The sequence below is a fragment of the Rattus norvegicus genome, chromosome X (genome assembly GCF_036323735.1).
Source record: "Rattus norvegicus strain BN/NHsdMcwi chromosome X, GRCr8, whole genome shotgun sequence".
Lineage (NCBI taxonomy): Eukaryota > Metazoa > Chordata > Mammalia > Rodentia > Muridae > Rattus > Rattus norvegicus.
The window spans coordinates 119,432,290-119,443,257 of record NC_086039.1 but is presented as its reverse complement, the minus strand read 5'-3'; the positions used below and the strand labels follow the sequence as shown (position 1 = coordinate 119,443,257).

General features: G+C 40.3%; 1 pseudogene; it reads left to right on the top strand.

The window, feature by feature from the left end:
• Positions 1–1,896: 1,896 nt before the first annotated feature.
• On the top strand, positions 1,897–8,731 carry LOC103690899 (histidine triad nucleotide-binding protein 1 pseudogene; annotated as a pseudogene).
• Positions 8,732–10,968: the final 2,237 nt, after the last annotated feature.

The following is a 10,968-nucleotide window of genomic DNA, read 5'->3' as shown; positions in this document are numbered from 1 at the left end:
TATTGATTGCTTTATCCTTAAAGGGCTGTCAGACCAAGGGAGACTTATACTACTCATTCTACATAAAAGAGAATCTAACATTCCCTATCTTTTCAGTAGGATTGTGGGTCAATTGTCTACTTCAATCCACCAAGTAGATTTTAGACCTTCATTTTCGGCAAATGGGGCTCTGGGAAATCAAAATCTATTGAAAGGACTCTCAAAACTAGTCCCTGTGTCCAAGGCGTGTCTCGGCCCTCCACCCACTGCAGTAGGGGAATTCAAGTCCACCTGTCCAACTGTAGAATCTCTAGAGCTGCCCTTCTGCCCATGCCTCATAAACACCCTTATTAACTAAGTTTGCTTAAAAGTTAATCTCTCTATTCATGATATCCACACAACACATATGCAACCAATGGTACCTCACATTTCTCTGCTTTTAGATCATAGAACAGAAGATAGAAAGTTGAAATTGACTCTCATACCCTGTGCCTTAAAGTTGGTCATCAAAAAAATGCACCATTTCTATCTTTTATTCACAAATGTGTGTAGCTGAACACAGCCTTGAGGAAACATCAATGCTTGCATAACTACTTATCCTGTTAGGAGATTGTTGTGACCATGGCCTGGACTCAAAGTTGCCACACAGGGTATGCATATATGGGGAATATACTTAGAAGTTAGTGAGGCAGAGGCAGAACATTCCTCCAGTACTCAATGTAGCCTAGAACCTTGTCTGCTGACCATGGGTGACCTGGATACTTCTTTTGTTCCACAAAATATGACTGGGGACCTACAGCTTGTGAATCAAGACATTCAGGATTTCTCCTATGTTAAAGGTTTTTCAGAAATTCCCATTTTGAAAAGAATTTCTTAGACCCCCAGTCCCCAGATAGCTTGCACAGTCCTTCTTTGAAGTGGCCCTGAGAACTACCATGGGTGAGGCTGGGCTTCAGTCCTTCACTTCCCCAACAATGTGACCTTGGTTCATGCCCCTCTCTGCAAGGGGGAATCTGAAGCACTGTCTTTGACTAAAGACAGCTCACACATTCCTTTATTCCCAAGGTGACAATAGACATGCTCCTTTGAATAATAGAGTGTCATGCATTTTATCCTCAAGCATTCCCTTATGACATTGAACTACCTCCAATACATATACACTGAATAAGGGAGATTCAAGCCTTTCACCTTTTACCATGGTGGCTAGGGAAATACATTGTTCCACTCTTGTTTGAGGTCCCAGGTCTTATGTATAGAATTATTGACTGTATGCTATGTTATGCTCTGCAATCCAGTCACTAGAAATCAAGTGGGACCTTTGTTGCTGCCCATATATGGACATATTAAGACAAACTGAAGGAGGCAACCTAGCCAGGGAGAATAATCCAGGCTGTTTGGAAAGACTGGGGTTGTTACATGAACTCCTCCAGACTGAACACAAGGTGTGGAACCTCTATGAACAGAAGAGTTGGATGTTGAAGAGCAGTGGTGGGACCTCCCTTCACTGAATAAAGTAACAGGGACATCAATGTTTAACAGGATGTAACATGGCACTCACCCCCTCTCCAGTGATTTTCTAACCCATACCTTTGCACAACCAGGTCTCAAAGTTTTCTCTTTCTCATAAGGGACCAAGTGCTATCTCTCTTTCCAAGTTACCTCAGTCCCTTTACTTCATTGAAGAGAATGTCAGACCTTTTTCCTATGACTAAGCCTACTGTAGACCTTCCCTATTTGCCCAAGGTGGTCTCAAGTACTCATGTAGTGGAAAGACCCTCAAACTTTTTGGTTCTTTGAAAGTGGGACTAAGTCATTTCTCTTCTGGCTAAAGAGGCCCCATCTAAGTAAACCTTGTGTCATTCCCTCTGTAGAAGTCAGAATCAGGCAGCAGTGCAGGAAGGACAGTGATTGGCTGCGATGACTTACCAGATTGCCAAGGCTCACGTGATTAAGCCTGGTGGTGACAGGATATTCAGCAAGATCATCTGCAAAGAAATCCCTGCCAAGATCGTGTTGGAGGACTACCAGTGTCTTGCTTTTCAAGGCATTTCCCCTCAAGTACCAACACACTTTCTGGTGATACCTAAGAAGCATATGTCAAAAAGACGGTCACCAGAAGTGCATACACACCTGAGAGCAGAGGTAAGACTCATTTTTCTGCTCCAAGTGACCTGCCTGGTGGACTCAGGACACACAGAGGCAGAAGTCCTCTGGGACAGGGCACTTGCTGTTTCTGGCTGTGCCCAGAACTGAACTGATACCATCCCACAGTTCCCTGCACCAAATCCCATGGGGGAAGAGAGCTGAACACCCAGAAGTGCAGACCATCTTGAGACAGCAGGATGGACTGCCAATTTCCCCCACCTCTTCCCATATCCCTGGTCGAAGAGGAAACTGCATAGTGCCTCTGGACACAGAAATATAGAAACAGTCAGCTGCAGGTACCTGTAGTACTGGTCTATGCCCACAACTGAACCAAACAGAAATGGTTAAACAGCTCCTTGTACCCAAATCCCGTGGGGGAGAGAGATGGACCCTGAGAAGTGCAGACACTCCTGAGAAATCAGAGGTGACTACCGTCTGCCCACATTCCTGACCCAAGAAAGAATTACCTAGTGCCAGCTGTGCTGCCTGCATGTAAGGACCTAGGAGCAATCCGGGGCAGGACCCTTCAGATTCCTGCCTGCACTGATAGCTGAAAGGCAGTCACCAGGAGCACCTACATACCTGAGAGCAGAGCGCCTGTTCCCAGAAACAGCTGAAAGAAAACAGGAAAACAGTTCTACAGGAGTGCTGAAACAGAATCCTACAGGAGGATCAAGTCACTGTTAGAAACAGCAAGACAAGCTAACACCAGAGACAATATGATGGCAAGAGGCAAGCACAGGAAACTAAGCAGCAGAAAGCAAGACTACTTGTCATCATCATAGCACAATTCTCCCACCAAAGAAAATACTGGATATCCAAACACACCGGAAAAGCAGAATTTAGATTTAAAATCACAGTTTATGGTAATGATGGAGGACTTTAAGACAGACATAAATAAATTCCTTGAAAAAAATCAGGACACCACAAGTAAACAAGTAGAAGCCCCTAAAGAGGAAACACAAAAATCCCTGATAGAATTACAGGAAAACACAACCAAACAGGTAAAGGAATTGAAGAAAACCATCAAGGAATTTAAAAATGGAAATAGAAACAATAAAGAAAGCAGAAAAGGAGAAAACCCTGGAGATAGAAAAATTAAGGAAGAGATCAGGAGTCATAGATACAAGCATCACCAACAGAATACAAGAGATAGAAGAGAGAATCTCAGGGGCAAAAGATACCATAGAAAACATCAACAAAACTATCAAAGATAATGTAGAACGCAAAAAGCTCCTAGCCCAAAACACCCAGGAAATCCAGAACACAATGATCAAACCTAAGGATAGTAGGTATAGAAGAGAGTGAAGACTTCCAAATTAAAGGGTCAGTAAATACATTCAACAAATTTATAGAAGAAATTTTCCTAACCTAAAGAAAGAGATGTCCATAAACATACAAGAAGCCTACAGAACTCCAAATAGATTGGACCAGAAGAGAAATTCCTCCTGTCACATAATAGTCAAAACACTAAATGCACAAAACAAAGAAAGATTATTAAAAGAAGTAAGGGGAAAAGTTCAAGTGACATATAAAGGCAGACCTATAGGAATTACACCAGACTTCTCACCAGAGACTATGAAAGGCAGAAGATCCTGGACAGATGTCATACAGACCCAAAGAGAACACAAATGCCAGCTCAGGCTACTATATCCAGCAAAACTCTCAATTAATATAGATGGAGAAACCAAGATATTCGATGACAAAACCAAATTTACACAATACATTTCTACAAATCCAGCTCTACAAAGGATAATAGATGGAAAACTTCTACACAAGGAAAGCAACTATGCTATACAAAAAGCAAGAATGTAATCTTCTTGCAACGAAAGCAAAAGAGAGAAACACAACTATAATTCCATTTCTAACAATGAAAATAACAGGAAGCAGCAATCACTATTCCTTAATATATCTCCATATCAATGTATCCAATTTCCCATAAAAATAAATACAGTAAAAGACTGGATACATAAAGAGGACCCAGTATTTTGCTGCCTAAAGGAAACATACCTCAGAGAAAGTCACTACCTCAGAATAAAAGGCTGGAAAACAACTTTCCAAGCAAATGGACAAAAGAAACAAGCTGGAGTTGCCATTCTAATATCTAATAAAATTGACTTTCAACCAAAAGTCATAAAAAAAGATAAGGCAGAACACTTCATATTCATCAGTGGAAAAAACCACCAAGATGAATTCTCAATCCTAATTATCTATGCTCCAAATGCAAGGGCACCTACATTCATAAAAGAAACCTTACTAAAATTCAAATCACACATTGCACCTCACACAATAATAATAGGAGATTTGAACACCCCACTCTCATCAATGGACAGATCATAGAAACAGAAAATAGAGACATAGAGAAACTAACAGAAGTTACAAAACAAATGGATTTAACAAATATTTATAGAACCTTCCATCCTAAAACAAAAGGATATACCTTCTTCTCAACACCTCATGGTATCTTCTCCAAAATTGACCATATAATCAGTCACAGAGCAGGCCTCAATGGATACAGGAAGATACAAATAATCCCATGCATCCTATCAGATCGCCAGGGATTAAGGCTGTTCTAATATAACAGTAATAATGGCAGAAAGTCAACATATACATGGAAGTTGAACAATGCTGTAGTTAATGACAACTTGGTCAGGGAAGAAATAAAGAAAGAAATTAAAGACTTCTTAGAATTTAATGAAAATGAAGGCGCATCATACAACAAACCCAAATGTATGGGACACAATGAAAGCAGTGCTAAGAGGAAAACTCATAGCTCTGAGTGCCTGCAAAAAGAAACAGGAGAGAGCATATGTCAGCAGCTTGAAAGAACACCTTAAAGCTCTAGAACAAAAAGAAATAAATAAACCCAAAAGGAGTAGAATGCAGGAAATAATCAAACTCAGAGCTGAAATCAACCAAGTAGAAACAAAAAGGACTATACAAAGAATCAACAAAACCAGGAGCTGGTTCTTTGAGAAAATCAACAAGGTAGATAAACCCTTAGCCAAACTAACTAGAGGGCACAGACAGTGTGTCCAAATTAACAAAATCAGACATGAAAATGGAGACATAGCAACAGAATCTGAAGAAATTTTAAAAAATCATCAGATCCTACTACAAAAGCCTATATTCAACAAAACTGAAAAATCTGCATGAAATGGACAATTTCCTAGGCAGATACCGGGTAGCAAAGTTAAACCAGGAACAAATAAATCATCAAAACAACCCCATAATTCCTAAAGAAATAGAAACAGTTATTTAAAGTCTCCCAGACAAAATAATCCCAGGACCAGAAAGGTTTAGTGCAGAATTCTATCAGACTTTAATAGAAGACCTTATACCAATACTGTCCAAACTATTCCACAAAATAGAAAAAGATCGAGCACTACCAATTTCCTTCTATGAAGCCACAATTACTTTTCCACCTAAACCACACAAAAACCCAAAAAGAAAGAAAACTTCAGACCAATTTCCCTTATGAATATTGATGCAAAAATACTCAATAAAATTCTTGCAAACCAAATCCAAGAACATATCAAAAAGATCATCAACCATGATCAAGTAGGCTTCATCCCAGGAATGCAAGGATGGTATAATATACAGAAATCCATCAATGTAACCCACTCTAGAAACAAAGTCAAAGATAAAAACAACATAATCATTTCATTAAATGCTGAGAAAGCATTTGATAAAATTCAACATCCCTTCAGGATAAAAGTCCTGGAAATATGAGGAATTTAAGGTCCATACATAACCATAGTAAAAGCAATATAGGGCAAACCAGTAGTTAACATCAAACCGAATGGAGAGAATCTTGAAGCAATCCCACTAAAATCAGGGACTACACAATTATTCAATATAGTACTCAAAGTCCTAGCCACATCAATCAGACAACAAAATGAGGTCAAAGAGATACAAATTGGAAGGGGGAAAAGTCCAAATATCACTATTTGCAGATGGTATGATACTTTACTTAAGTGACCCCAAAAGTTCCACCAGAGAACTACTAAACCTGATAAACAACTTCAGCAAAGTGTCTGAGCATAAAATTAACTCAAACAAATCAGTAGCCTTCCTCTACTCAAAGGATAAACAGGCTTTGAAATAAATTATGGAAATGACAAAATTCACAAAAGTCCCAAATAATATAAAATACCTCCATGTGACTCTAACCAAGCAAGTGAAAGATCTGTATGACAAGAACTTCAAGTCTCTGAAGAAAGAAATTGAAGAAGATCTCAGAAGATTGAAAGATCTCCCATGCTCATGGGTTGGCAGGATTAATATAGTTAAAACAACCTTTTTTGCCGAAAGCAATCTACAGATTCAATGAAATCCCCATCAAAATGCCTAATCAATTTTTATAGAGATAGAAAGAGCAATTTGCAAATTCATTTGGAAAAACAAAAATCCAGGATAACGAATACTATACTCAACAATAAAAGTACTTCTGGGGGAATCACCATCCTTGAACTCAAGCAGTATTACAGAGCAATAGTGATAAAAACTGTATGGCATTGGCAGAGACAAGCAGATAGATCAGTGGAACAGAATTGAAGACCCAGAAATGAACTCACACACCTATGGTCACTTGATCCTTGGCAAAGGAGCTAAAACCATCCAATGGAATAAAGATAGCATTTTCAACAACTGTGCTGGTTCAACTGGAGGTCAGCATGTAGAAGAATGCAAATCAATCCATTCTTATCATCCTGTAAAAAGCTTAAGTCCAAGTGGATCAAAGACTTCCACATCAAACCAGACACACTCAAACTATTAGAAAAAGAAGTGGGGAAGAGTCTCAAACACATGGCCACTGGGGACAATTTCCTGAACAAAACATCAATGGCTTATGCTCTAAGATCAAGAATCAACAAATGGGACCTCATGAAACTTCTATAAGGCAAAGCTTCTATAAGGCAAAGGACACTGTCATTACAACATAATGGCAACCAACAGATTGGGAAAAAATCTTTACCAATCTTACATCTGATAGAAGACTAATATCCAAAATATACAAAGAACTCAAGAAGTTAGACTCAAGAGAGCCAAATAACCCTATTAAAAATTGGTGTACAGAGCTAAACAAAAAATTGTCAGCTGAGGAGTATCGAATGGCTGAGAAGCACCTAAAGAAATGTTCAACATCCTTAGTCATCTGGGAAATGCAAATCAAAACACCCCTGAGATTCCACCTCACACCATGCTAAGGTAAAAATTCAGGTGACAGCAGATGCTGGTGAAGATTTGGAGAAAGAGAGACACTCCTCCACTTTCGTTGGGTCTGAAAACTGGTATAAGCACTCGGGAAATCAGTCTGGAGATTCCTCAGAATATTGGACATTCTACCACCTGAGTAACCAGCTATACCTCTCCTGCACATATTCCCAAAGATGCTCCAACATACAATAAACACACATGCTCCTCTATGTTCATAGCAGCTATATTTATAATAGCCAGAAGCTGGAAAGAACCCAGATTCCTTTCAACAGAGGAATGTATACAGAAAATGTGGTACATCTACAGAATAGAGTACTACTCAGCTATCAAAAACAATGGCTTCATGAAATTCATAAGCAAATGGAATGAACTAGAAAATATCATCCTGAGTGAGATAACCCAATCACAGACAAACAGACATGGTATGCACCCATTGATAAGTGGATATGAGCACAAAAGCTCAAATTACCCAAGATGCAATCCACAGACCATAGGAAGCTCAAGAAGAAGGATGATCAAAATGTGGATGCTTACATTCCTTCTTAAAAGGGGAAACAAAAATATCCATAGGAGGGGATGTGGAGGCAACATTTAAGGCAGAGACTAAAGGAATGGCCATTCAGAGCTTGGCCCACATGTGGCCCATATATATACAGCCAACAAAACTAGGTAAGATTGATGAAGCTAAAAAGTGCATTCTGAAAGGGACTGGATATAGATCTCTCCTGAGAGACACAACCAGAGCATGTCAAATACAGAGGTAAATGCTAGCAGCAAACCACTGAACTGAGAATGGAATCCCCTTTGTGGGAATTAGAAGAAGGATTGAAAGAGCTGAAGGGGCTTGCAACCCCATAAGAACAACAATGCCAACCAACCAGAGCTTCCAGAGATTAAACCACTACCCAAAGTCTATACATGGACTGACCCAGCGCTTCAACTGCATATGTAGCAGAGAATAGCCTTGTTGGGGCACCAGTAGAAGGGGAAGCCCTTGGTCCTGCCAAGGTTGGACCCCCAGTGCAGGGGAATGTTGAGGGGGCGGTAACTGAGCGTAAATGGAGTGAACACACTTATGGGGGAGTGGGAGGGGGAGGGGATAGGGTGCCTATGGACAAACCGAGAAAGGAAATAACATTTGAAATGTAAATAAAGAAATAAAGAAATATATTCAATGAAAAGAAAGAAAATATATCCCAAATTTCTGAGGCAGATGATGATAATGAAAGCCTTCTAGGACATTTAATGATTGTTGGCAAGAAATGTGCTGTATATCTGGGCCTGAAGCATTGGATGGTGGTGAATGAGTGTGTGGATGGTACAGTCTGTCTATCATATTCACCTCCATGTCCTTGGGGGTTGGCAGGTGAACTGGCCTCTTCATTAGGCAGGTTGGGGATAAGTGTCCTTCTCTCGGTAGTTGGCAAGCTCGCAGTGTTTTGCCTGTGTATGAAGAAATTGATGAGATCATTTAAAATTCTGTGCCTAACAAAGGACATTTTTGCATATCAAAAGAATATGAAGAAGAAGGAGGAGGAGAAAGAGGAGGAGGAAGAGGAGGAGGAAAGAAGGAGAAAAATGAGAAGAAATAGGAGTAGAGAAGAAGGAGGAGAAGGAGAAGGAGGAGGAAGAAGAGGAGAAGGAGGAGAAGGAGAAGGAGAGGGAAGGAGAAGGAGGAGGAGGAGAAGGAAAGGGAAGGAGGAGGAGGAGAAGGAGGAGTGTAACTGAAGAAGGGAATCTGTGAAGCAGTCCTACCTCCCCTGCTCAAGGTAGGCTAGGACATTCCCTTATCTTTAAAGGAGTTTGGGACTTTAAGCAGATTCTGTCTGCTTTAATCTTCTACTAAGCATAATTGCTTTTGACTACCAATTTATATCCAATATGTATCAAATGCACCCTCTGTATATGAGGGTCCAATATCTGTCTTATAAGACTGACAGGGACTGAGATCATGATCTCTAGCTGCCCCATTCTGCAAACTCCACTTCTAGTCAAAATGGTCCTCAATATTTCCACACTCTAACCAAGAAGGATTCTAAACCATTCTATTTCTGATAAAAGAGGGCACAAAAATTTCCACTTAACTGTGTCTCCCATCCAATACCTCATGTGAAAGGGACATCAGAATGATTCCTTTTGTTCCAGTGTTCTTCAGATTCAATACTCTGTTCAAGAGTTCTGTAAATGCCATCCTTTCATCGTGGGCCTCTCCCTCTTCCTATGGGAGCATCAGACACTCCACATCCACTTACAAATATTTCACCTTTCCCCTCTGTCTAGTGGGCAACAACACTTTCTCCTAGTGCACACATTGGCCTGAAATATCTTCTTTTGCTCAAGGGGGACTCATGCCTACACCCTCTTGCAAGGTGTTAATAGATCTTTTGTATTGACTTTGTGTGCCTGCTATATCCTAACTGTCTATGATTACTTCCAAACTTCTTCCTGTTTCCTTCCACTGAAAAAAACGGTCCTTGGCCTTATCTTAGCTGACCAAAGGTTTCATAGCCCAAAGATAACTATCCAATCTGTTAGAATAATAGAACAATTGCTGCCTGTATCTTCATACAGCACAAAAATATATGGACAGTCTAAATACTGAAAAAGAATAGGAAGCTGATCAAGCAATACTGGAATTCCTCTCCTCCACAAGGTATTTACACTTTCTTTAATTTGTTATGGTCTTATTTAATGGAAACAGCTAGAGATTTTACCCCTCTGACAAATAGGTATAGAGTTTACCTTTGCACAGAGTTTCCCGCTGATGACCAGAGTGCTCCAACACCCATGTTCCCATGAAGGCTGGCACATTACCTTTTTTATTAAGGACACAACAGTCCTTCTACTTTTGTGCAAAGCTGCCCAAGGACCCCCACCCTGCCATCTTACACAGGAAGATTTAGACACTCACAATAAAGAATGCTCCACACCTGATCTGTATGGTCGAGGAAACCCCAGATTCCCCATCTTCCCAGTGCATCTCCTATCTACAACTTCTAATTTCAGTGACCTGGGAAACACTGTTCTGACCTGAGAGATCTCAGAGCACTCTGAACTGAGGTCCCAAACAAAAGAGTATCAAGGCAAGGATAAATCAGACTATTGTCTTCATTGTGTTCCCATAGACAGAGGTGTCCTGTCCTACTTGCAGAGGAATGTGACCTATATTTGAGGAAGACACTGAACCTGAAACTACTGTGTTACAGCCTCTTAGAAGACTTCTAAGATTGCTGCCATGCCTACCACGGACATTCAGAAGATGTGTATTCTTGACTGTGACTTCAAGTTTGGAGTCATTGAAGTAGCGAGTGGCTGGAATGTTCTATAATTTTCAAGGAATATTAATACCTTCAACTTCTGCTCAATAGTGCTCCTACAGAGGAGTAAGAGAGACTGAGCCTATTCCATGCAATCTTGGGGAGATCCTACTTCAACCTTCTACTTTAGAGCATCATAGATCTATCCCCTGTCCACAGAGGGGCAGCAACAATTCCTCTTCTGCAGACCGGGAATTTGGATATGCCTCCACTTACCCAAAGAAATCTAAGTATATCCTCTTTTACTCAACTGCCTTTTAGGCAATTCCCTCTCCCTAATTATACCCCACATATTCCTCTTGTCACT